The sequence below is a fragment of the Microtus ochrogaster genome, linkage group LG4 (genome assembly GCF_000317375.1).
Source record: "Microtus ochrogaster isolate Prairie Vole_2 linkage group LG4, MicOch1.0, whole genome shotgun sequence".
In the NCBI taxonomy this organism is placed as follows: Eukaryota; Metazoa; Chordata; class Mammalia; order Rodentia; family Cricetidae; genus Microtus; species Microtus ochrogaster.
The window spans coordinates 37,888,215-37,914,343 of record NC_022030.1 but is presented as its reverse complement, the minus strand read 5'-3'; the positions used below and the strand labels follow the sequence as shown (position 1 = coordinate 37,914,343).

Here is a 26,129-nt window from a genome sequence, read left to right as displayed (position 1 = left end):
CTGGTTCCCGAGAATTCAGATATGGGCTGCCTTGGCTCTTGTCTAGGGCAGACAGGGTGTCTTTCTTGGTATTCACCGTTCCTCCCCAGGCCCAGCCACAGGTGTCTCTATCTCGTTTTGGCAGCTTCTAAACTGCCCTTTGTTAAAACCCTGAATATTCAGTACAAGCCTTGCAAAATGGTGTTACTGGTGCTAAGTTGTTTAACATGCTGGGCGGGGGTCTTTTAATTTGGCATATAATTTTTAATAACTTTGCTTACTTCCAACCCAATATGCTTCAGGGTCCTCTTGTACTTTGCCTTACAGTGAAACTAGATATTTATCTACAAGTCTAGGTCATTAGCATAGGAAGCTGTATAATAGACCAATAATTGGGACTCTACAGGATTTGGTCCTCCTAATGGGTCCATTGCATCTCCTCATTCTTAGTAACCACAGTAAGAAGTGGATTTTAAGACTAGTGGGTGTGCCGGACCAGGCCGTGCAGGAGGCGCCATCATGGGTGTTGACATCCGCCACAACAAGGACTGAAAGGTTCAGCGCAAGGAGCCCAAGAGCCAGGACATCTACCTGCGGCTGTTGGTCAAGCTGTCCAGGTTTCTGGCTGGGTGAACCAACTCCACCTTCAATCAGGTTGTGCTGAAAAGGTTATTCATGAGTCCCACCAACCGGCCACCTCTGTCCCTGTCCCGGATGATCCGAAAGATGAAGCTTCCCGGCCGAGAAAACAAGACGGCTGTGGTTGTGGGGACGGTCACAGATGACGTGAGGATTCTCCATGTGCCCAAACTGAAGGTGTGTGCACTGCAGGTGAGCAGCGGGCCCGAAGTCACATCCTCAAGGCTGGGGGATCCTCACCTTTGACCAGCTGGCCTTGGAGTCTCCCAAGGGCCGTGGCATTGTGCTCCTGTCTGGACTTCGGAAGGGCCGAGAGGTGTACCGGCATTTTGGCAAGGCCCCATGAACCCCACACAGCCATACCAAACCCTATGTCCGCTCCAAGGGCCGGAAGTTTGAATGTGCCAAAGGCAGAAGGGCCAGCCTCGGCTACAAAAACTAACTCCGGATCTTACTGTTACTAAAAAGCTTTGGATGTTGAAAAAAAAGAAAAGACTAGTGGGTGTGCAGACTCCTGTTTATATCTATTTTCACAACTAGCCAGCTCCGATATAGCTGAACATGCTAGAATTCATTTGAATTCGCCCAGTTCCCATATTAACAACTCTCTCAAGAACGATGAACACAGTTTTATCTGCAATATGTCAATGTATATTATTCAACCTTATATATACAGAAACTAACTTACTACTGCTAATCCAGGCTCCTAAAGAAGGAAGCCTAGTTACTAGGTTTCAGTACTGATTCAGAGTTCCTTTGATCTTCTGCCATAGGCTTGCAGTCTCAGTAATGTCTTTTTTGGATTTGCCCTCCTGCAGAGCACATTACTGTGGCTTGCCTAGAATGTCATTTATTTTAAAGATGGTATCTGATATGTTCAGTTTACCTTCCCACTTGTTTTTGTCTGTTAACATTCAGACTCTAAAAGTAATAACTGTATTGGTTTTTACTTTCATCTAATTTGTTTAATTTTATTTTGTGTGATTTCTTTTGTTGCTTTCATTTACAGTTTTCAGTATTTATAAGCATATAATCTAACTTATTTAAGTATGTCTTATTTGAATTGATGAATTACCTAAGGCAATGTGAAATATTTTACTCACTGTTCTGTGTTTCAAGAAATAGAAAATATACACAAATATATGTATGTATTATTTGTATTTTATTAATTTTAAGAAATTATGTTTTGTTTTCCATACTTAAACTAGACTTGTCTAATACAACATCTTTTTTGTTATTAAAAATGGTGTTTCACTTATTTACTTTAAAGTAATTCTGAGTATCTTATTAATGTCTTTGATTTTATGGTTTATATTAAATAAGCTACTTTAGGACTTACTATATAATCAAACTATATGAATGCCTGGTGAGTGCTAGAGAATGGCGCACATAGGGTATCTCCTGGGTGTGCACTCCTCTGCTCCTGTCTCCCTTTACACGCCTTGATATCATGTCCTGTCTGCCCTGATTGGTCTGATGCTGATTCGAATGTTTCATTCCCCTATAATTATTTTATCTCTTTGCATCTCTTAATTTTTACTTTATAAAACTATTTGCTTCATTACTTTGGCACACAGAGGGTGACAGTTTTTATCATTACTTTGAATTGAGACTTGCAGTACTTCAAAGAGTAATGTTTGCCACCGAGTGTCTCCTGCATTTGAAAGTAAGTTTTTTCATTAGGACAGTGCTTGCTTTATTGCTGTAACCAGAAGCCTAGTGTCTCAATAACTATCTCCTATTTAGTCTTCCTAAATTATCTTAAGTGCCCTTTATATAGAACATTATTTGATTTCTGCTCTGTGTACTAAATTAAAAGTCATTTACTCATAGTGGAAGAACTAATTCTAGTCATTTATATTTACTGATGATTCCTAAACATTTGATTATAATACTGCATATTATATTTTGTAATAATGAGATGTTTTATGTTTGCTGTGTCTCTGGAGAAAGGGGCTTTAAATTTTTTTCTTGAATGTTTCTTTTGATGCTACTTTTCCCCCCTCCAAGATTTAAGATCTTACCTTTTTTTAAATGTCTCCTTTTAGTCAGGATTATTTTTGACATGCTATTATTTTCCTGCATTTTCAGTGATATAGTCTGACTTATTGTCTACAGGCAATATCCCTCTTTCTTCTTTTGAATATTAGTTATTTTCAAATATTTTGCTTTTATTCTTGAAATCAAAATTTAATTACATCATTTTCTCCCATATCATTCTTCCATCAAACCTGTCCCATATAACCCCATGTGCTCGCTCTCTTTTTCTCTGTCTGTCTGACTGTCTCTTATCTATGACATATAGGATTATATTAATAAATAGTCATAAATATATTAATACAGCTTTTACAGCCCATACAATGTTAAATGTTATTTGTTTCTGTAATCTTTCAGGGCGGGTCATTTGTTATTGGATTACTGTTTGGTGTCGTCTTCCCTGGCAAGATTATTTCCCTCACTCTCAGCATTTTTTATTTGCCTGTAGTTCTTTGTCTAGGATTGGGGCCCCCTGAAATACACCCCTTCCATGTTAGCATACTTGTTTTTGTCAACCTTCATCTGGTGTTGTTTCAACAACCATGTTGATGAGACTTCATGGGTGTAGCTTCTCTGACATTCCTAGGAGACATGAAGTATTTTTTCCCGGTGTGTAATTTACCTTCTTTATATATTCCAGCTTTACTAACTTGGCTCTCCTTTGCTTGGGTTTCATTTTAAGCACTTTTATTTGATCCTTTTTGTTTCTTTTGTTTGCTTGCATTTTGATTTACTATTATATTATTAATAATGTCAGATGCATCTTTTTTTCCTTGGCTAATGTAGTCAGTTGTCTCTTTATCTTCTTATTTATTTCTATCATAGATTTTAACAAATGTGACTGTATTTCTGCATATAAACAGCCTGAGATAATAGTTTGTCCTGATGTTTGAAACTCAAAGGTACCCTATTTTGTTATTATGGAAAAACACAGTTCATTGTGTGGATTTGGACGAGGTAGAATCAATATGAAAATATATTATTAGTCCTACAATCATGATCTATATTTACTTTACTGTGATGTGTCTTGCCCCTCGCGTCCCTGTACTTTTCTATCCCTTCACCACCATTTTCTAAAGAATATAGTTTATCTTTTGAGCAAATGTCTTTCCTTCTGTGCACACTTTCTCTTCCCCAGAAATCTTTGCTCTGGTTTTTACCTTTTCAGGGTTCTCATCCATACAAAGAATATTTTAATACTTAATTTCATATGAAACACTTTGTCATTTAATAAAATATTACTAAATATTATATGTTATTTTTTGATGTGTATCAAATCCTATTATCCAGAAGCGCTAACCACATTGTAGACCTGATTTTCTTTGCTGCAAATCCAAAATTTTATCATATAAAGAAGTAAAAAGTATTTTGTGTGGGGTACAAATATGTAGTCCATCAATTCCCATGAATTTGCAGTGATCATTGAAGACCCGTGCATCCATAAAGAGGAAGGAATGAATGAGGTTCTGGTGTAGGAGGGCCATCTTTATATGTGTTGCTTGTATTGGTTAATAAATAAACAAACTGCCTTGGCCTGATAGGGGCAGGACTCAGGTAGGCAGAGAAGACAGAACTGAATTCTAGGAGGAAGAAAGCAGAATCAGAGAGCTGCCATAAAGCTGCCAGAGTCAGACATGCTGAATCTTTCCCTGTAAGCCACTGCCACGTGGCAATATACAGATTAATAGAAATGAGTTAAATCAAGGTGTGAGAGTTAGCCAATAATAGGCTAGAGCTAATGGGCCAAGAAGTAATTTAATTAATACAGTTTCTGTGTGGTTATTTCAGGGCTAAGCTAGCTGAGTGGCTGGGACAAACAAGCGGGCCTATTTCCTGCAACAAGGTTCTGCATTCTCTTTCTGATTCTTCATTCTGTACCTCCTCATTTACTTCCCCAATCCAAAAACTTGCTTTTCTGATATAGAGAGTAATCCACCCTCTTAAGGGTTTCACTGGAAAAAAGAGCCACCCACAGCAACCTTTGGTTCAAAGCTATAATTAAAAAGTATTAGCTGGGTTTAATTTTGTGAGTAAAATCAATTAAATAATCTTAAAAATAATTTACTGATAGTGCCCCCAAAATAAAGGATTTCTCAAAATAAGACTACAAGAATCTAAGCTATTACCTGATATTGATATTTTATAAAATAATGTGTTATATTCATTTTTTGCATACTAATGTCAGTTTCCCATCTCGTTTCTCCTCCCACTCCCCCACCTTCCCTCAACCCTACCTCCCACCTGCTCCTCAGAGGGGGTTAGGCCTCTCCTGGGAAGCCCACTAAACCTGTCCCTTCAGTTTGTTGAGGTAGAACCAAGCTCCTCGTACCCCATGAGTAGGCTGAGTAAAGTATCTCTCCATAGAGAATGGACTGCACAGAGTCAGTTCATGCATTAGGTTAGATCCTGGTCCCAGTGCTTAAGCCACACATTGTCACCTGCACTCAGGGGGCCTAGTTCAGTTCTATGCAGGCTCCCCAATTGTCAGTCCAGAGTCAGTGATCTCCCACTAGTTCAGGTCAGCTGATTCTGAGGGTTTCCCCATTATGGTCCTGACTCTTTTGTTCATATTATTGGTCCTCCCTCTCTTAGACTCTACTCCGGGAGCTTGGCCCAGTGGTTAGTTGTGGATCTCTGTATCTGCTTCCATCTCTTTCTCGATGGAAGTTCTAGCTTCTCTGGGGTTGTATACTATAGGTTGGTTATCTTTTGCTTTATATCTGATATGCATTTATGTGTGACTACATACTATATTTTTCTTTGTAGGTCTAGGTTACCTCATTCAGCATGCTTTTTTTTTCCTATTTCTATCCATTTGCCTGCAAATTTCAAGATGCCATTGGTTTTTCCCCCCTCTGAGTAGTACTCCATTGTGTAAATGTGCTACATTTTCATTTTCCTTTCATTTCAGTTGATGGGCATCTAAGTTGTTTCCAGGAAACTAGATATCAAACTAACAAGTAATACAATTATAAATGGAATACAGATCTAAACAGAGAATTTTTGTAAATGGCTGAAAGACACTTAAGGAAATGCTCAACATCCTTAGTCATAGGGGACAAGCAAATTAAAACAACTCTGAGGTACTATCTTGTACCAATCAGAATGGCTAAGGTCAAAAACACTGATGACAGCTTATGCTAGAGAGGATGTGAATTAATGGGAATACTCCTCGGTTGCTGTGGATGAGTCTAAGCGGGTAGCCTCTTAGGGGAAGGGGTGAGAGGGCATGTAATCAATGGCACAGCCCCTGGAAGGCAGGTGAAAAGCAGAAGCCAACTCATTTATTGAGGGTATGAGCAGGCTGGCCTCTCATACCCTCTCCCAGGACCCAGCAGTGATGTCAAGCTGGATTGCTGCGTTGTCTCTCTCTCTTTCTCATTGATCCAGGTCATCATGGCACTGGTGAACTCCTGGCCTCATGGCAGACTGAAGACTGGCTCAAGAGGAAGAGGTGCATGGTCAGCTGACCTTGTGCTGGCTGCTAGCCTCCTCCTATTCTCCTCCATTGCTGGTGGGAGTGCAAACTTGTACAGTCACTGTGAAAATCAATATGGCAATTTCTCAGAAAGTTAGGAATCAATGTACTTTAAGACCCAACAATACCATTTTTGGGTATATACCCAAAGAAGGTACTCTCACATCACAAGGACATTTCCTCAATGTTCATAGCAACATTGTTGATATTAGCCAGAATCTGGAAATAATACTTTTTAAAAATTTCAAAATAAACGGGTATGATCTATCAAAGACAGAATGTGATGTCTTTTATTGTTATATGAGGCTTGTGCTTGTGTCTAAGGATGTTGACAAGAAACCTGTATGAGGGACTGGAGAGATGGCTCAGAGGTTAAGAGCATTGCCTGCTCTTCCAAAGGTCCTGAGTTCAATTCCCAGTAACAACATGGTGGCTCACAACCATCTGTAATGGGGTCTGGTGCTCTCTTCTGGCCTACAGGCATACACACAGACAAAATGTTGTATGCATAATAAATAAATAAATAATTTTTTTTAAAAAAAAGAAACCTGTATGAGGACCTTGGATCACACAGATCAGAACACATAGAAAACCTCCCTTTATTGACTCCAATTCTACATAACCTACTGCTATACTCTCCAAGGAGCTGTGTCTCATACCTCTTGGATGTTACTTTTTATTTTTTATTCTTTGGCAAAAACATACTGTGAAGTGCCTTTCAGAGATAAATTCTTTATAGAAAATATCAATAGTCTATTGATGGGACATATTTACCCGCCAACATTCTCCAGAGTACTCAGCTTCCTGAAGGCTTTTGCTGGAAGTCAGGTTGGCTGTCTCTAGCCTTTCCTTCCTGTGATTTAATGTGCCTTTTCTTTTTTTATTTTTCATCCTTACTTGCCAGGTGCTGGAGATATAAGTATGAGAATAGTGCAGTGGAACTGGGAAGGAACGCTTGGAAATGGAGCTCAAGGACTTGGAAAAACTGACTTTTAGTATGCACCTCTGGCCCATATATACATCTGTAGCATTCTGCATGTGTAAGGTTCATCCGTCTGATTGCTCAGATCACTGGGACGTAGTCATTATATGTGAACCTGGGTTCTTATTTTTATTATATCTCTTTGAAAATTAGAAAACCATATACGTTAATGTAGATGTAGTGGTGAGTATTATATATAAAAGTATACCATATATAAAATCATGCCATATACATGGTATATATGGGTTTCTTTGTATTCAATATAGTAAAGAAAATTCCTAGATCCACATACTGTTAAATCTAAACATAAATCCCAATTAATTCTAGTAAATTATTGAAGTAAAAATATATTGAAGTAAAAAAATAGCACTCTAGAAGGTTTGCCTCCATTAACTTGGGAGCAATAATTAACAAAATTAAATAGTGAAATTAAAAATATTGGGACTAGAGAGATAGCTCAGCAGTTAAGAGCACTGGGGGCTCTTGCAGAGAACCTGGGCTAAATTGTCAGCAACCCATCCACATTGCCTTTCATAAATGTCTAACTCCAGTACTAGCAGATCTGGTACTCTGTCTTGGTCTCTGCAGGCATCAGACACAAACCAGTGAGCACAGCTGTACATGCAGGCAAAACACCCACACACAAATGATTTTTAAATGATGATTTTTGTATTAATAGTAATTGTAATATTTATCGATTGATTAGAAGCTCCTCACATTTCCTTCAATGTTTATCTTTTCTAATCTACATTAATTATATGATAGATTCAACTTCTTACCCAGACTAGAGCTGTTTGTCTAAAATTACATATCCTAACTATAATAATACTTATCTTTTGTTTGAAAAATATCTTTGCTAGTTTCAGAAAATCATATATTCATTATATTTAAATTATTTACATATATAGTTGTTCAATTATGTATATTTGGGTGTACCTATAAGGTTATTACTAAGTCATAAAAGGTCATTTAACTTGATGTGCACTGTAAATTTTAAAATCTCTGTGGTTATAGATGAATATTATTCAGTCACGTAAAATTGTTTTTGATATCTCAAAATCATATCTTGTTAGTTTACATTCACTGGGCTCCAGAGAGGTGGGGACCAGCAGTGTAGCCCACAGTCATTGTGAGTTTATTACAAAAAGGCTAGAGGCAGCCCTGGGGACTCCTAAAGGCAGAATCCTGGGATGGCAGGACAGGACCCAGGTGGACTATGTTTTGATAGAAGTTATATAACATTTCTCACATTACATGGCAAAAGAGGAAAAATAACTTTCAAGAACCATACTTTGCTAACATGCATTTTATAGAAATATCATTTGGAAAAATGCAAAGTAATGCATGTTTTATGTTAAGAAAGAATATATTTTATGGGAAAGAATATAGAAAAGTTAGATTCCATTTGCACACATTTCAGCCAGAAGTGTTTGTGAAGAAAGTCTTGAGCAAGGAAACCATTCTTATTTTTCATTTATTATATCATATACTTTCATAATTTGTAGCATTGAAGTATTTTTTATTTCTATTAGTAAAAATTTTACTTTAGATGTTTGTAGCACAGTCTCTCTCTAGAGTCAGATGTGTGCTCCAGGATCTGGGAAGGTGAGAAGAAGAGCCAGGTGAGCTGTGGCTTTCTGAGAGACGAGACTGAACAATCTGTCACTAAGTCCAGAGAATAAGAGACTCTGGCATGAATATTCTTCAGTCTGATTTGCTTAACAATGACCTAATATGGCTTGTTTAGATATCGAGCCCTGGGCCCCAGCTCAATAAATCCTAATTCATTTTACACTGGAAATGATCAAAAACTGGGTTTTAAAAATTATCCTAGATATGTTGTACTAATGTGGTTATCTAAGCATAAATTAAAAACTATTGACTGTGTTGACATCAATAGGTAAATTTCTTTTCTTTCTTTCTTTCTTTCTTTCTTTCTTTCTTTCTTTCTTTCTTTCTTTCTTTCTTTCTTTCTTTTTCCCTAGGGATGGGGGATGGAAACCAGCAGCCTGGCCTGGAATTCAAATACATATGGAAACTCACCTCTTTCTCTATGTATTTACCAAGTACTTGGACCAGAGATTGGGTTAACACACCCAGATCTTCCCATTCTTACTTGAATACTTTAAATAATCCTATTGCTAAAGTAACTAATGTTACTTGTGGAAATTAAAGAATAGAACTTGGCCTTGTGTTAAATCCAATGTAAATAAGAAAACAAGCTATATATTCTAATATGTATGTATTTAACAGTGTTGACATTCTGACATAGTTCACCTCATTCTCATTACAAATCAAAATTACAAGCTGTGAACATCTGATGGTGCTTGTCAATCTGTGGGATAAAAGGATTGTCAGGATCCAAGTGAGATGGCAATGGTTTGGCCAAATGGTCTAGTGATAAACTGTAGAGTTAAGCAGGAGAGTGGGAAGGAGGTTGCAAAGGTTTGGATTGTTTCATTGAAAAATTTATATATCACATTCAAAACCCCAAAATGCAATTACATTTACTGATATGGAATTTAAGAAGTACTTAAGGTTGAGTGAGGTCTGATGGATGGACCTAACCCAATCTGTCTTCTGTCCTCACAAGAAAAGCAAAGGTTAAAGACAACAATAACTCATTGGCTGTATTTGGGCTTTGATACAGCTCAGTCAGTATTTGGCAAGCATGAAGGCCTGAGGATGACCACAAAACACAAAGAGAGAAACTCAAACATGGTAACAGATACTTGTAATCCTAGCACAGGGAGGGAGTGACAGGCAAACTCCTGGGATATGCTGGGTAGCCTTCGTCTAGGCTAATTGGAGAATTCCAGGCCAGGGAGAAATTCTGTCTCCAGAAAAGATGGACAGTGCTTCTGATGTTCTCCGGCTCCACACACATGATCACATATCTCCCACCTGTACATTTGCACACACATGCAAACACACACACAAAACAAAAAAAAGTCTATGTGAGGTTTTCATTTTTATTTACTACATATTAACTTCACTTCGCAGTAAAAAAAATTCACTTAAGAAGCACGTTTATATCTACAGGAAACAATAAACACCAGGAAACATTCTCCGCTCACTTAGAGCTGAAAATTTATGTTGTGTATCTTTTGTTTTCCTTCTTCCATCCCCTCTAACCTCCTCTTCATCAGCAGCCTGTTTCTTCTGTCTTGTTATTGAGCTGTATTTTATCCCATCCAAAAGCCATATAGACCATATAAGCTTTGATATAAGAATTCAACTGCAAAGAGATATTATAGGTGATGGCACAAACCCTGACAGTCACTGGTGAGACCTTGTTGCTCTTTATTCTGAAACAGTACTGCACATGTGTGACCAAGTGACAGGGATGCTCATTGCCATGGAGACCAGTCATGACAGCTCTTTTAAACATACAACACACAACAGTGTCTTCACTTTGACACTGACAACACAACTGTTTGGTACTCCTTCATTTACTCCAGAGAATCCCTCTAACACGTTAATATGCTATCTCATATGGCGTCCCCCAAGAACTTGCCCTTTCGAGAGCTAAGAACCATATGCATTTTAATTGCGCAGTTCTATGTGTTTTATATACTCTGACTAGCTTATTTCTTTCCCCTAAAAGATTTTTAGTAAATTAATAAGGTATAAAGAATAAAAGGTATTCATCAGAATAAGTGTAGAAGTAAATAGACAGAGAAAATTTCCAGGAAAGCATTTCCTCCCCCATACTATATATGAGGGCTCTTTCTGAAGGCTCAATAAACAAGACTGCCGAATTTAGGGAGTGTGATGATAGAGTTTAAAGAGGAAGGCTGTGGGAAACTCATTTACTGTCTTATTTGCTATTTTTCTCCCATTTCTTTCACTTAAGCATCTTTCACTCCCATTGTGGTGTTGAATTTCATTTTTATTTTTCTAAATTAGGTAGTCTATATGCAGAAGCATCATAATTAGGCCCTTTCCAATTTCTCTTAGAGGACTGTAAAGGCTTAGGATACAACCTTTCCTGCACCTGTAGCAGATGACCCTTGATGAGAGAGTTCGGATAGATGCAGTTTCAACAGAGTCAGCGAGATGTCTGACACAGCCCTGGGCATCTGCCTACCAGAGTCTGTTGATGACAAACCTCCCTGCAGCAGATCAGGCCTGAGGGCTGATGTTCATAACTTTCACTTTCCCTGGTAATCAGATGTCAACCTGCAAAAAGTTGCAGAATACGGGGTTTTTACCAATAGTATTAGATGTGCTTGATATATTTTGGCCAACAGGCAGGCTTGATTTTAATATCTCTCTGTTTATCATATTATGAGCAACAGATTCCCTCTTTCCCATATGATTTTTATATAGGCATATTGGTCAATACTGAGTGGAGCACACTTGGATATTATTTCCAAGCATCTGACTTTAATTCTATTCATGCCAATTTCAAACAATGACTTCCATTTACCTCTCATTATTTATTGGTAGAATGACTTTTTATATGAGGAAATATTGTCAATTTTAAAAGTTTCTTAAATAACTTGAGCAAAATTTTCCACCTGGTACCATCCATAGTGTTTCTTGAAATAAACTGAATGTAGTTTGGTGACTAGTATATTTGGATTATTAAGTAAACTTCCTTACGCCAAAATGCACCATCTAAAAGTCTTATATGTTTTGCAACCACAGCACTTTTTCTTTTTCCATTAAATTCAGATTGTGGCAGACAATTACAGAAAAAGGAGCCCTCCTATCCTAGGGGAGCAAAAAAGTGTACTTCCAGATGATTCATCACCAAAAAAGCTCTGACTTTCCTGCAGCAGCCTGAACTAAAGTGTTCAGGGCAATGATGTGCACAGGTTACTTGGGATCAAGGGCTAGCCTCTCTACTCCTCATACAGTCTTGGAGGTTTGGCATTTTGCATCCTATAATAGCAGTGATAAAAAACATGAAAAAGATAACCTAAAAGGTGAGGAAATTGTTTACAATACAGATGATAGTCATTCTTCTTGAACCAGGATGTCAAATTTAGTTTCTTTTTCTTATAATTTGGAGAAATTTTGATTTCATATTTAAATCATAAGTATATCACAACAAAGGAAAATGAAAAATACATAGTTACAATTGAGAGCTAACTAAAAATTACGTTAATTAATGCTACTCAAAAACCAAGACGCATTAACATGAAATGTACATGTGTGTGAGCAGTGCTTACTGTGCCAGGGTTTGGCAGCAGGGCTATGACTGTGTAGATTTGTCATCTATGGCTCCTACTAAATTAACTCCGTGTTTGGGAAGAAATGCAGAGTGAGAACACCTTTTCCCATGCCGGAAAATTCAAACAGACTGAGTGACTGAAGTCGCCTTGAACCTGAGTGCTGCACACAAGTCCTTTGGAGTCATAGTGGAGAGATAGCTAGGGGGTGACTGCGGACAGTGAACTGCGGACATGGAAACTCAAAGAAGACACTTGTCCAGACTCAGCAGCAGCAATGGTCACATCTCCATGACAATCTCAGACTCTCTTCTGTTCTCTCCATGGTTCTGCACGCAAAACCTATTTGAAGTTTAAAGGGATTTTCTGAAGTTTAGGTTTTATTAACTTCATTTAATATGCTAGGTGCCATCCAGATGTTAGTAGTGAAATGGTAGTAAGTTCTCTTTTATTCTAAAACCTTTATCACTTCCTGAGAAGATGCAGAAACTTAGGAATACAATTGTTTTTGCATCATACAAATGTGTTATATAGCATAGGGGATCAGAACAGAGAAATGAGTGAGTACAGTGGTTTTGTTGCCAATCTCAGCATAATTTAAGCTCAATTGAGAACCAATATAGAGATGTGTACCACACTATTAACTATACCCGAAAATGAAAACTGAGCTATTTCTATGACGTTTTGCTTAGCCTACCCAGCTTTGAAAAAAAAGAATAGAAAGAAACAGACCTCTTTTCAGAAAATATTCATCTCAAAGAGCCATGTATTACCATCTCAGTTCAAAGAGATTTTCTGTTTGTGCCAATTTAAGATTATTAAATGACATTAATGGGAGCAATTTTACAGCTCTAATTACAATGCTTATTATCATGAAGAATTTAAAATAAATATGTGACAATTAGCTTGCTCAAGGGAAAACCAAAGATTATTTGTCCTACTCAAGATTTTCTGAAATTAATAACTTCTCTGTATAGTAATTCCTTAGCTCTGACAATGTCAGTGGGCGTCCTTTGTATGAACAGAGTTGATGTGCAGTCCACCACAGGAACGCAACGAAACAGTTAAGGATACACTTGGCATGATTAGTTCCTCATCCACCGAATCACAGGAGCATGCAGTTGCAGACTTACAATTGCTCCATTAAATTTATTTTTCAGCTAAGATATATATATATATTCTTAAAGTGCCAAAACAACAAATTTCTGTTCTCAAATCCTACACTATCAGAGATCCTCTAAGGAGTTCCATTTCTATATTGATTAATTCTATTTTGAAGCATAATTTAGGTGAACTGTAAAACTTCTACATCTAATAAAATAGCTGTACTGCTCAAACAGGGCTCTAATGTCTATCTAGCATCTAGCCAATGCCGTGTTCCTCATGGATTAGTATTTTTAATTAACTAGGCACTTCTCATCATATAAAGAAACAAGAGTGATTTCAGAAAAATATCTTTCATTGTCAAGTGTTTTGTCTACTTTCTCAATTTTAACTTGCCAAATGTTAAACAAATACCTATGGAAAATAATTACTTTTCCCCTTCCACGACTTCTTAATTAACTTAATTTATGGGGTTATACCAGGATATCTCTTGGTACTAAATGTGTCTAACGTGTAAAAGATAGAGATTTAAGTGATTTAGATAAACATCAGTATAACAGAGAAGCACATAATTGACAAAATTAAGATGTAGGTTGCTCACTGACAATTGTTTTCAGAAAAATAAAAATGAGATGTTTACAGACATACATCCTTAAAGTTATAGCAAGGTCTGACTTTTTCCAACAGAATTCTACAAATATTAGATAAGAACTTGCAAAGAGCTGTTACCTAGTCATTCATGAAAGACATATTTTAAGAGATAAAAATTCAATAAATTGGAAAATTCCAGCATATAGTGAAGTAGTATTATTTTGTTTAGCTGGAATGGATTCTGTCAACAGCAATTTATAATAATCAGTTCAATGATATGATCCTTGGTTGGTGTTGAGATAATTACTATACTCATGTCTAGTAATTTTCAGCTATTAAGTGGAGCAAGCACAGACAGTAACTTCGACCCCTACACCCCCTTTACTATATATATGCAATCTGCCTTCTAAGAACAGAGAGGATGTGGCAGAACACACTTATACATAGAATGGAAATAATCCTACCTACATAATGTATGCCTGAGTAAAAGCAAAACAAACAAAAAGAACACCTTGATATTTAGGCAGTATGTAGCAGAAATAGAGGGATAGTGAGAGGGGCAATATTATTCATGAATGCTAAATACTTCCACAGTAGCCTCTGCTGATAATCCCACCACATAAAAGACAGACAGAAAGAGGGTGAGTCTGAGGTTTGGACATAATAAGCCTCAAAACAACAACAACAACACACACAAATGCACGCATGCATGCAAGCACACACACATAAACTTTTTCTTGGAAATATTCACATGGTAAATATGGACATAGAGATGATAGATTTCCAGAAATCCTTAAGACACAAAAGATTGAATATGTACAAAGAATAGTAAAATCTAAGACAAGAGAATCTCAGAAAGATGCTGCTTTCAAAGAGGTTTTTACTTGTAACAGGATTTGGATCATAGACCTCTTCCCCCACAGTTTATGAATCTCATTCCCCCTGTTCATGATAGCATTCATGAAATCTGAGGTAGGATATGTTTTTCTTTTTACTATTTATTGAAATTCTAAAATTAAAATAAAATTACACTACTTCCCTCTTTCCCTTACCTCCCCCCAAACATTTTTGTATCTTTCCACCTTCTCTTCAATGAAGTTCCCTGTGCTATAGATGCAGGAATTTGTGTTTCAGATGAATCTGTTGGTGCTGGGCTCTCCATTATCCACTGAACTCTGCATTATGGCCAGTTGTGGTTTTCTGTATTAGTCCCTATTGGTTATAAAGAGAAACTTCTTTGGTAAAGGGTAAGAGCTACATTTATCTTTCCGTAGTTAATGGATGTGTTTTATAAATGTGTTTATAATGATGTTTGTCTAGTAAAGTGGTGGCAAAAGGCTTTCTTTAAGATCCATGACACCACTAGACCCAGGTAGTTGGTTAGTTGGCTAGTACTAGGCTTACCTTAAGTCCAAGTAAACAGCTGTTGGTTACCACCAAGGTCTGGGGGTAATTATTACACCTTTAGGGATATCTTGCCATGCTGATCATTGCTAGGAGTTTGGAGGCATCACAGCTGAATAAGGCTATTATTGATTGCTTCCCACCCTTGTCAGCTCACATAGAACTCTCATACTTCTATTTTCCCCTCAATGTGGTAAATTATTTCTTCTTGATCTTCTCTTTACAAGTCCAGATATGAGACATAGCTGGCCCTTTCTTTTTTTTACATAGTAACTATTGTATTTTGCATTTTAGTCAACGTGATTTGATTTTTTTCTAGACCATATTATTGTCATGGTCTTGCTTTATTTTATATTGATTCTTTCTTTGTTTAGTGGATTACATTGAAAACTTCCACATATCTACAGGATTTTGGTCCACTGATCCATACCTAGGTATAGCAGTAGGCTGCTTGTTGGTTCTTGGCCGCTTAACCCTGAAATAATCACACAGAAACTGTATTATTTAAGTCACTGCTTGGCCCATTAGCTCTAGCTTCTTATTGGCTGACTCTTACATATTAATTTAAGCCATTTCTATTAATCTGTGTATCGCCATGTGGCTGTGGCTTACCTGCTAGAGCTCTGACCGGTGTCTGTCTTCGGTGGTGCCATGGCTTCTCTCTGACTCTGTCCTTCTTCCTCCCAGCATTCAGCTTACTTTTCCCCACCTAGCCATGTTCTGCCCTGCTATAGATCCAAATCAGTTTCTTTATTCATTAATGGTAATCACAGCACATAGAGGGGAATCCCACATCACCTAGGTATATGAATACCATTAAAATATTTTTATATGTTGAATTTTATTGTTTCTTTTATATGCTTTTGGATTCCACATGCATAGGAAGATTAGAGACATAAATTTTCCATTGGGTATGATAGATTAAGATTGCAGGTATAATCCTTTTTGCACTTGGGGTCAGATTGCATTATCTGTCAATTGTTCTATTCTCTCTTGGAGCATGTGACAGACAACAGGGATGTGCAATCAGTGCTAGGAATCATGGGTAAAGCCCATGAATGCAGACATATGCAAAGTAACAAGGTTTCCTCCAAGCTGAAGAGCCTGACCAAGATCAAGCAGTCTTGAAAAGACCCTCCAGTGCCAATGTTTTAATTCAACAGAAGGCTTTGTGGACTTATTTCAAGCGATTCCTCATAGGGAAGTATATTTGTCTCTTTCCCACAATACAAGTACTATATTTGCTCTCCGTGTATGGTCAGGGTTTCCAAAATTCTGTATTTCATGTTCTCATATACACCAGAGAAATAAGAGGCAGAAGGACTCTTGGTTAAGGCACAATCTCCCAATGAATCATTATTTTAAAAGTAAGAAAATAATGTTTACTGTTTAAAGAATTCCTGCAAACCTACAAAACAAAAACAATGAAATGCATTTTGAAAATAGAATTTAAAAATCGCAATGGAGGCACACTCATTTAATCCCAGCACTTGGGAGGCAGATGAAGGTGAATCTCTGAGTTCAGGCCAGCCTGGTCTAAAAAGTGAGTTCCAGGATAATCGGGGCTACAGAAAAAAAAAAAAACTGTCTTGAAAAAAAAAGAAAATAGAATTCCATGCAATTGCATGTTACAATTATCAATTATTCTTAAATCATCTAATTTTGTTTATGCATTTTTATATTATTGTGTAATTGAACTTTTACCTCTTGATGTTTTCTCTTCCTAAACCATTCGTTTCCATTTTTATTTTTCCTGTTTCATTTAACTTTGCTCTCATTTTTCATCTTCCCTGCTCCCTTCTTTTCTTTTACCCATTTATTAATTTTATTTTCACCTAGACTTTTTGTTATGCTTTTCTTATTTATGCTTTTACCTGACCTTTGATCATCAGTAAGTACATTAACTCTCTTTAATTGATTTTAATGACTCAGACATACCTGTTTGATTGGTGGTGGTGCTGTTGTAGAGGTTTGTTTTACCTCTCTTATCAGTACCACTGCATATCGAGCACTCAAAGGAAGGCTGTTCACAAGATAATCTTCAAAGAGAACCAGAAGACTCACTTCTCAACAGATGCACAAATCACAAAATTAAAATAAAAGACACATGAAAAGGGAGGTAACATAACTAATTACTTAATTGCCAAAGCCAAAGATGCTGAAATGGTTGAGTTGTCTTCAAAGAATTTGAAATTCTACTTGTAACTATGATCACAGTTTATAGAGAGAAGACAGAAACAAGCAGGCGGATAAATCAAAGAAATCTGGGTTTTGGGAAAGAAAGTGAACAACACAGATATGAAAGCAGCAACATGGATAATAAATTCCAAAAGGAAGGCGAGAGGTGAAAGACAAGCAAACTGAAGTGGTGGATACACAGTCATGACATGTAATGGAAATGTTCACTAGACGATTAGATCAAGCAGAAGGATAAAAAAGGGATGGAAGACAAAGCCAGGGAAACGCTGCATCCAGATACCGAGGATGGGAACTACACTTCACCTCATCAGGTCTCTACACTCTGGTAGTATGGAATCCATGTGAGAGGATTGGGATCTGGGGAAAACTGTCTTTTCTGCTTCCAAACTGTCTTATGTTATTGCATTCTCAGAAGAGAAGAGCTTAGAAACCTCATGTGGTAGACACAACTAATAGAATGAAATATATTACCTAGACTGTAAGTCAATTTAATATATATGGCTTACAGCCTTTGTACTGTGTAGCCCCCAAACGACTGTCTCCAGATGGAAAGGTCGAGAATGTGGTAAGAGTTCAGTCCGTGAGACTGGACGTCACAGCAGTGCCAGTCTGCAGCTGGAGTCCTGGAGGGTTCCTGGAGAGCTGCTTATCTTCATTCCCTCCTGGAATCCTGAAGAAGGTGCTTCCAATGTTTGTGGAGGAATGCCTCGGGACAGGACAGAGGAGCTTGCCACTGAGACTGAAGGCAAGCAGGCAACAAGCAAAATTTTCTTCTTCCATATCTTTTTTATAGACTACTATGAGAAGGTGTGGCATCCTTGTGGTGGCTCTCCCTGTCTCAAATAATCTGATTAAGGAAATATCTCAAAGGTGTGACCAACAGCGTGGGCTTTAGGTTAAATAAAGATGAGTCAGGTTGACAACCAGTATGAGTCATCAAACCCTTTTAAGGTTTAATAATCTAACTGTGGTTAATCACTCTGTAAAGGCTCTATCTCTTAGCTCTCCCTTGTTGCTAATTAAATTTCATAGCATATGTCTGATGACATTTAACTGCAGCACAGTCTTGATGCCATTTGTTTACTTTCCGTAGACCTGCTTCCCATAGTTTGTGGGTAGCTTCCTTCTCACTTCTGATTCCCAAGCCTCACTATTTCAGTTAGTCTGTGACTAACTACTTCACTGAACCCTGGCACTTTCTGTCCTTCTTACTAGATTTAATTTTTAAAATATTGCTTAATGTTATCCTATCATTTCTAAACTATTTATCTTTCATTATTATCTATCTCTCACTATTTATTATATTTCTCTATTTATTATATCTCTCTCACTATTATCTATTTTATGAAAACAGGAATTTTGAAATATTTTGTTGTATTTATGGGACTATGTGGTCATATAACATAGATGATGGCGTCAGATATATTTATAGTGAAATATATTCAAAATAGATATTCAAATAAAATAAAAATATTCTAATAAAAATTACTAACACATTGAAGAACTATATGGCTGTCTTTTTGTCATTTCCCAGGATATCTTCAGATCTTGCTACAGTTATGTGTAAGAAACATACTACATTTCCATAGAGAAACACATTTCTATTGCTATTATATTTATATACATATATAGATAGATAGATAGAGAGATAGATAGATAGATAGATAGATAATTACATTGGTATGAAGAAGAGCACTTTTATAACCTTGCATATCCTTATGAATTATTTGACTTACTAAAATAATAAGCATGATATTTTATACTAATGTAGTACAAGTGGGTGTGTAGCCTGGCAGTGATATACGATATGAGCACTAATTTTGTCATGTTCTGAATATTAAATCATTTAGAGTGCTAAAATCCATTTCTTAGAGGCTAACATTGCTTATGAGAAATATTCAAATATATGTACATCATGTATACATTATTCTTATATCTTTGTTAATGGGTATGTAAAACCATATCAATGTCCTCATTTTATCATTAGAGTTAATTTGATAAGTTGTTTCTAAGTTTATAGTCATTGCAATGATATTGTAAACTGACTTACAAACTGAATCACAGAAATCAGTTCTAAATAAATGGACAGATTTCAGTTTACTGGTTGATACGGTGACCTGGATTAGTTTTAATAGGCACATGACAGTTTTCTAGCCTGAAACTGCTAGTAGAGAAGACTGTAAATTCACTGAAGTTGTTCAAATACTCATTTAGTTTTATTCAAATAATAGTTGTTTGCACTGATTATAATGAAAATATTACCCCAGATGAGTGATTATTTAGTATTTTTATTTGATCACTTTGTAAGATTGAGATATTTTAATTATATTTTTATTTTGAAAACAGAAAGATGATAATGCCCACTGTTGTCTCTATGATAAGACATTAAATATTTTATTTATTGTGTTTATAATAAATTCATTAAGCTGATTGTAATTTATCTCCATTTTTACAAAGCAAACAGTTGAGCTCATGTCCAGAGTCAGCACATACATATTATGTTCTATTATATTATCAGACTGTGTTAAACACAATGTCACAAGCATACTGCCTCTAGTGAAATTAAAAAGTATGATATGATTATCTTTAAAATTGTCCTTATTTTAATATTTTTTTAGCCATAACCTCTTCTCAGTTACAGGAATCTCTGTCAAAGTATTCTATCTTCATTCAGAACAGTAACTGAGACATTGGAGGGACACAATAAATAATTTTTAATTAATTGAATAAATAAAGGTTTTATTCTTTGTAATGTTTTGGTTCTCCCAAATGAAACTAAAAAAGCCTTCCAAATGAGACAATACAGAAGCAAACGGCACAGAGGGCTACAGGTATTTAAGGATTTAGTAGTTAAAAGAAGGAGATTAAAGTTCACTTATCTTGCATATAAAACAATGAAAAGAAATATAGAATGTGCCAGGATGTGCCTTGGAATGCTTGCTCTCTATAAGGGAGAGGGGAAACATCGGTGTTTGTAAAACTTCAGAGATATTTATTTCCCTTGTTAATTTTGTTGATCTTGAAATATGCCAGGGCCTATTTAAAATATGAACCTCTCTAAAAGCCCAATATAATGAGTGCCCCATTTCTCTCTATTAAATTAGCAGACCTTGTTTAGCTTTTGAAATATCACTCTGGCCAGGTCAGACAATCCTATGATGTCCCTACTTCTTGGCTGTTCTTCCCCCTGAACCCTGTCAGCCACATTCAAAATATCGTATGTCACATTGGATTCCTTATAGGTCCTGAGGGAAAAGGGCTTTGCGTGACTTGCTGATTCCCAAATGTACGTCCTCTTTCACCTGAATACCAGGGCAGATCATCACCTCTCTAGACAGACCCACATCTAGCCAGAGTGCATGACGCCACCTTTGATGATTCTACCTGTGTTGTACGTTTACCTTCTTATTGTCAGCAGATGAACTTCCTCCCCTCCTCACCACTCATGTTAGTAAAACCTGTTCTTTCCGACACCAACAAATCTTTAGTTTTTGTAAGATTAAAGAGGCTTGCCTCAGCCGCCTTTCCTGTTAACCTTCCTGTGGTCCCCAGCCCTCTCACCCACCCATCTGTTGAACGATAACTTTTGACGACGAAACCACCAACCACTCTCATGCCAAATTTTTGTTTCTGAAATAGTGTGGCGTTTTGCCAGTGAAAGCCTTCTTCAAACATCAAAGCTCAGAGAAAATGTCATCTCCCCCATGATACTATTCCTGGACTCTGTTTTTCACTGCCAGCTCACAGTGAAATTCCCACCTAACTTTATTCAGCCTGCCTTTCCTGCACCTTCACTCTGTATTTATTATACTAGCCATTACTCTTTTAGTATTGATAGGGAATTATTTACGGACAAACATAATGGCATATTTAAACTCCTTGCCTACACTCCCTAGGTGAGAACAATATTTATAGTAAAAAATTCCTATAAATATATTTTGTTCACTGAAAAATGTCATCCTCAATACCTAAAATAAAATATTTTTGAATATATAGAATAAGGACAGCAAAGGAAAATGCACATAATTTCTATATTGTGAAAATAACATGATAATACTTGTATTAATAACTGGATGAATTTATATGGATGTCTTATTGGAAATGGGAAATAGATGAGCAGAGAGGAAAATAAATCAAAGTTATCCTTTGATGTCAGGTTTTTAGGGGAAAATGATTTTCAGGTACTGCACTGGAAGGAGTGATTTTGTAATTTCCCCAACTGTCACCCTTTGTTACATTATTGTCCTTCAGCCACGAGACTCCTTGGGGGGCATTGGCAGATTCCCCACCGCGAGCACTGCTTACAATGATGCTGAACCTGTGTGGTGCAGGAAAGGTGGAGAATCAATTCCCCCACTTACCAGGTGCTGTGACTGGCTTCATTGACATTAACTTTTCAGCATGGTATATGAAGAAAGCCTCCAGGTAGTGCAGAGGGAGAGAGAGTACTGAGACCAGCAATGACAAATCAATCGTGTTGATTGCTGCCAGATCCAGTAGCACAGCACAGATGATAGACGGAGCAATGCTTTTGTTTAATAATTGAGCTGTTCCTTGAGGGAAATGTTATAGCCTTTCTCAATATGCCAGTCTTTTACGAAAATACGTACATCATTTCAAGCACCTAGTGTCACACCATGGAAGTGGAGGTGTTAATAATTACCCTTATTGTTGATGTCACATGTTATAATACACCTTCAATTAGAATTGGGATAGGATTAGGTCATCTGGAACCTTATAGCCAGAATATTCAGAACTCGTGTCCACATGGAAAACGGAAGGTAAACATATTAAGGGCGTTTCAGTTAAAATATTATAATGTTTGTTTATAAAATAGCCTCAAGCTTTAGGTCAACACAATGAAAATGATTTTTATGCATGTGGGTGTGCTTGTCTTTTCCTTTCTGGAAAACAAACACAACAACAAAAAAGAAAAAAAAAACTTTTAAGTTACAAAGCTGGCATCATGATCTAGAAGTGAGATGCTTTGTGTTGAGTACATCAGAGTTTATACAGCAAGGATTTGATTGATAGAGCAGCTTTGCATTATCTAATGTCCCTTTATGTCACTGCAATGTGTCACACTGTCTCCACTAAGTTTAGCACCCACATGACCTGTTAATGAGACAAAGAGATACAGAATATACTCAGTGTTGAGACAAAGAGTGTTTCCATGGAAAGTGGAAGGCAAACCAAAACACAGAATGCGTGCCTTGAAAACAGAGTTCAAATTAGAGCTTCAATCTCATTTTCCCCTCTTTTGAAAGTGATAATAGAATATTTGGTTTGTAAGAAAAAAAATGTGTATGAGAACATGTATTACTATCCCAGAACAGATCACAAAAATGATGCCCGTGATAGTCATTGATTCCTAGGACATCACAGCCACCCAATCTCTGCTATTAAATACAGAGACAGTAATACAGAATTCTCACAAAGGATGATGAAACCATTGTGCTAGTGCTGACAATGAAAGAATGTTATTTAATTACATCGGATGCTGTGTTGCCATTAACATACCCGGATGATCCTCTCCCCAAAGCAAATGACCATCATTATATACTATACTAGTAGAATTTTTTAACATAAAGATTATCCTGAAATCAGAGAAGGCATATTTTAACTGGGTATGGATACAACCTGAACTTGTTTTAATAAAAACCCTGATTTGCTCAAATTCTCTCAGTAACCATGGTTTCCACATAGTAGACACGGAAGTGGCTGTAGTTTTTATTTCCTAATAAGACTCACTGAGTATAAAATCTGACTCAGAGCTTTTTCCTGGGAGTACAAAAGGGATAAATACAAATGTAAAAGAAAAATTACTAAACTGTCCCTTGACAACGAAATGGTGGATCATAAATTGGAGTGTCTATGCAAATGAAGTAAATAATTTAAAACTCCAAGAACAGCATTGACTAGGTGGTTGATGACTGGCAATTATAAAAGCTGAATATTTAATATGCATACATCTAAGGAGCCAGTAAAAATTAGCTCCCAGACTAATGGACTTGCCTTTCTTCCAAAGCAGAATTTTAATGAGTGCATTATTTATAACAGGAGCCCAAGAACTAAGGTATTCTTGCTTAATCTCATTTTTTAGATTCCCTGACATCTGATCCATTAAACCATGAACTTCCGTACAGGAAAATGATACTTTATACACTGGGAAGTAAAGGTCAAGATGACCTAGGAAATTAGTCACACTCTATATGCTCTAGAGATATGCAGCATGGGATGTCATAGAAAGCTGACGCCACTCAAAGCGCACACACTGCTTCTTTACACTCCCATGATCAAATTTCATTCCATATAGACTTTGTTCTGGGTGCTAATAAATAGTTGCTTCTCCACATGTGGTCTAAATGACATGTGTATGGTAAACGTAATATCCTGGATAATATATATATTGTTTTACATTTATTTTATAATTGAGGATGGCTTTACATTATTATGATACAGGCATCTTGATTAATGAGTAATTCTTTAGGGCTGTTGCAAAAGTTGCTCTTTTCTCTCAGAACACCAATTTTCTGAGCACGTCAGAACCTTTTGTTGTTTTCCTTAAGGTTAGATAACTATTTTTCATCTGGAGATTTCGACCAAGGCTATATCTGGTCTTGCTCCCACGACTTCTTCCTCTGTAATTGTGACTAAGCAGCCTTTGGCAGGAGGCATTTGAGGAGATTTTATTATCCAGGTGACCTTCTCCCTATAAACTGACTCAGGAAAAGCCGGACCCAGGGATGAGTCAGCAGAGTAGATTATTCAGGACTGCTCTCAACAGACATCCACTACCCTGCTTCCCAGCCCCTCCTCTAACCTCGCCCCAGCCCTGAGCTAGACCCCTGGGATCAAGGATGGGCTGACGGAAGCATTGGCAGGGGAACATGACAAATGAGCCCTCAGCTGGGCAGGCTTGTGCTCTACTGGGGTTTTCAGCCCTTCAGCATTCTACAAACTTACACATATGCTAGTCAATACACAGCTGGACTTACTGAAAATCCAGAGGATAATTTCAGGACTTAGTTTTCTTTTCTTTCCTTTTTTATTTTGCTACCACTTTTCTAAACTGAATACTTAAACTATATAAAATAGCAACCTCATAGTATCCACCTTTTACAATACTTTCACGGAAATAAAAACAAAGCCTCTACAGAATAATCAGAGCAGCACAATTCATCACTAACCAGCCATTTTCAACCTTAAAATGGGTGAGTTATTAAGCCCCTGAAGAATTAGAGGACAATGAGAGACAAATGGTGTATGATATATAATAATCTAAATAAATCTTATGAACATAATCTTAAGAGAAAAAACTAGGCAACAAAATAGATACCATCTATCTTGAATAATTCTGTATACTTAAAGCAAACAACAACAACAAAAAGGTAAAACACAGTATGCTGAAAGGTAGGATGGTAAAGTCTGGAGTCAGTGAGCTCTCACTAGCTCAGGTCAACTGTTTCTGTAGGTTTCACGAGCATGGTCTTGACTTCTTTGCTCCTCCCTCTCATGGGCTGATCTCAGGTTGCTCGGACCAGTGTTTCTTTTATTCTTAAGATGAATTTTACTGTAAGATATTTTTTCTGGTCTGAAAGTTACTTCTTTATAGGTATATGCAAGTTGTCATTTTAAACAACCTCTTACACATGAACAACATGGACTGAGCAGGTTTATTGTATGTGCATATGTGTGTGTTTGTGTGTGTGTGTGTAAGAGTACTGACTGAAGATGTCATGAAATTGAGAAGGAGTCAGGAGTGAGGAGCTGAGGAAAGACTGTGGGGTGGAAATGCTGTAAATATAGTCACACAATATTCTTGTTTAAATTTCTCAAAAGTAACAATAAAATAAATGTTAAAAAGCAACCTTTTATTTACGGAAGTAACAACTTGAATCTTTTAAAACATTCTTCAGAAGAAGTGGCTGTCTTATCCTGGCTGCGCTTTTCTAAGTATAAATACATGACCCATAACATTTTCAGCTTTCCAGTTGTCACACCTTAAAACGTCAAGCACAGAATTTGCACCTTTTATAGGAGAGAAGCAAATGCCCTTTAAGGCACTTGTTGACTGATGGGAAAATATAACAAAATAAGAACAGGCAAAGTTTTAAGTTTCATGTATGAAAAACATAGCTGTCCAGTAAATGGGTGAGGACGCTCGGCTAGTCTGGTCCAGTCTGCTTATGGACACAAAAGGACCTTCTATCTCTGAGCTCACACCCTGTTAAAGAAAAAAGCCAGCAGACATGCTCTTATTTAACAAACCTTATCAGCCCACAATCAGCCCAACAAGCTGCCCTCCCCAGACTGTGTATCATGGGAAACTGAGGGTGATAGAAAATACAAATGCGAGAATCTGCCTAGGAATCTCTGCCGTTAAGTAAAGTGGCCACATAGTATAGTTTCATAGTGTGAGAGATGCATGGAGTTGTTTGTAGACACAGTGGTGATAGGAATGAAAGAACGTGAAAGTCAGAATTTAAAGTATTTAACAGGAGAGTCCAAGATGATGTCATAAAAGTTGACTTTT

At 37.0% G+C, this 26,129-nt stretch overlaps 1 protein-coding gene and 1 pseudogene across 1 annotated transcript in view; both read left to right on the top strand.

Moving 5' to 3' along the window:
* The window catches only part of Spag16 (sperm associated antigen 16), a 1,047,686-nt gene that overhangs the window by 677,424 nt on the left and 344,133 nt on the right, over positions 1-26,129 (top strand). The gene's annotated exons all lie outside the window — the stretch shown is intronic.
* On the top strand, positions 479-1,060 carry LOC101985738 (annotated as a pseudogene).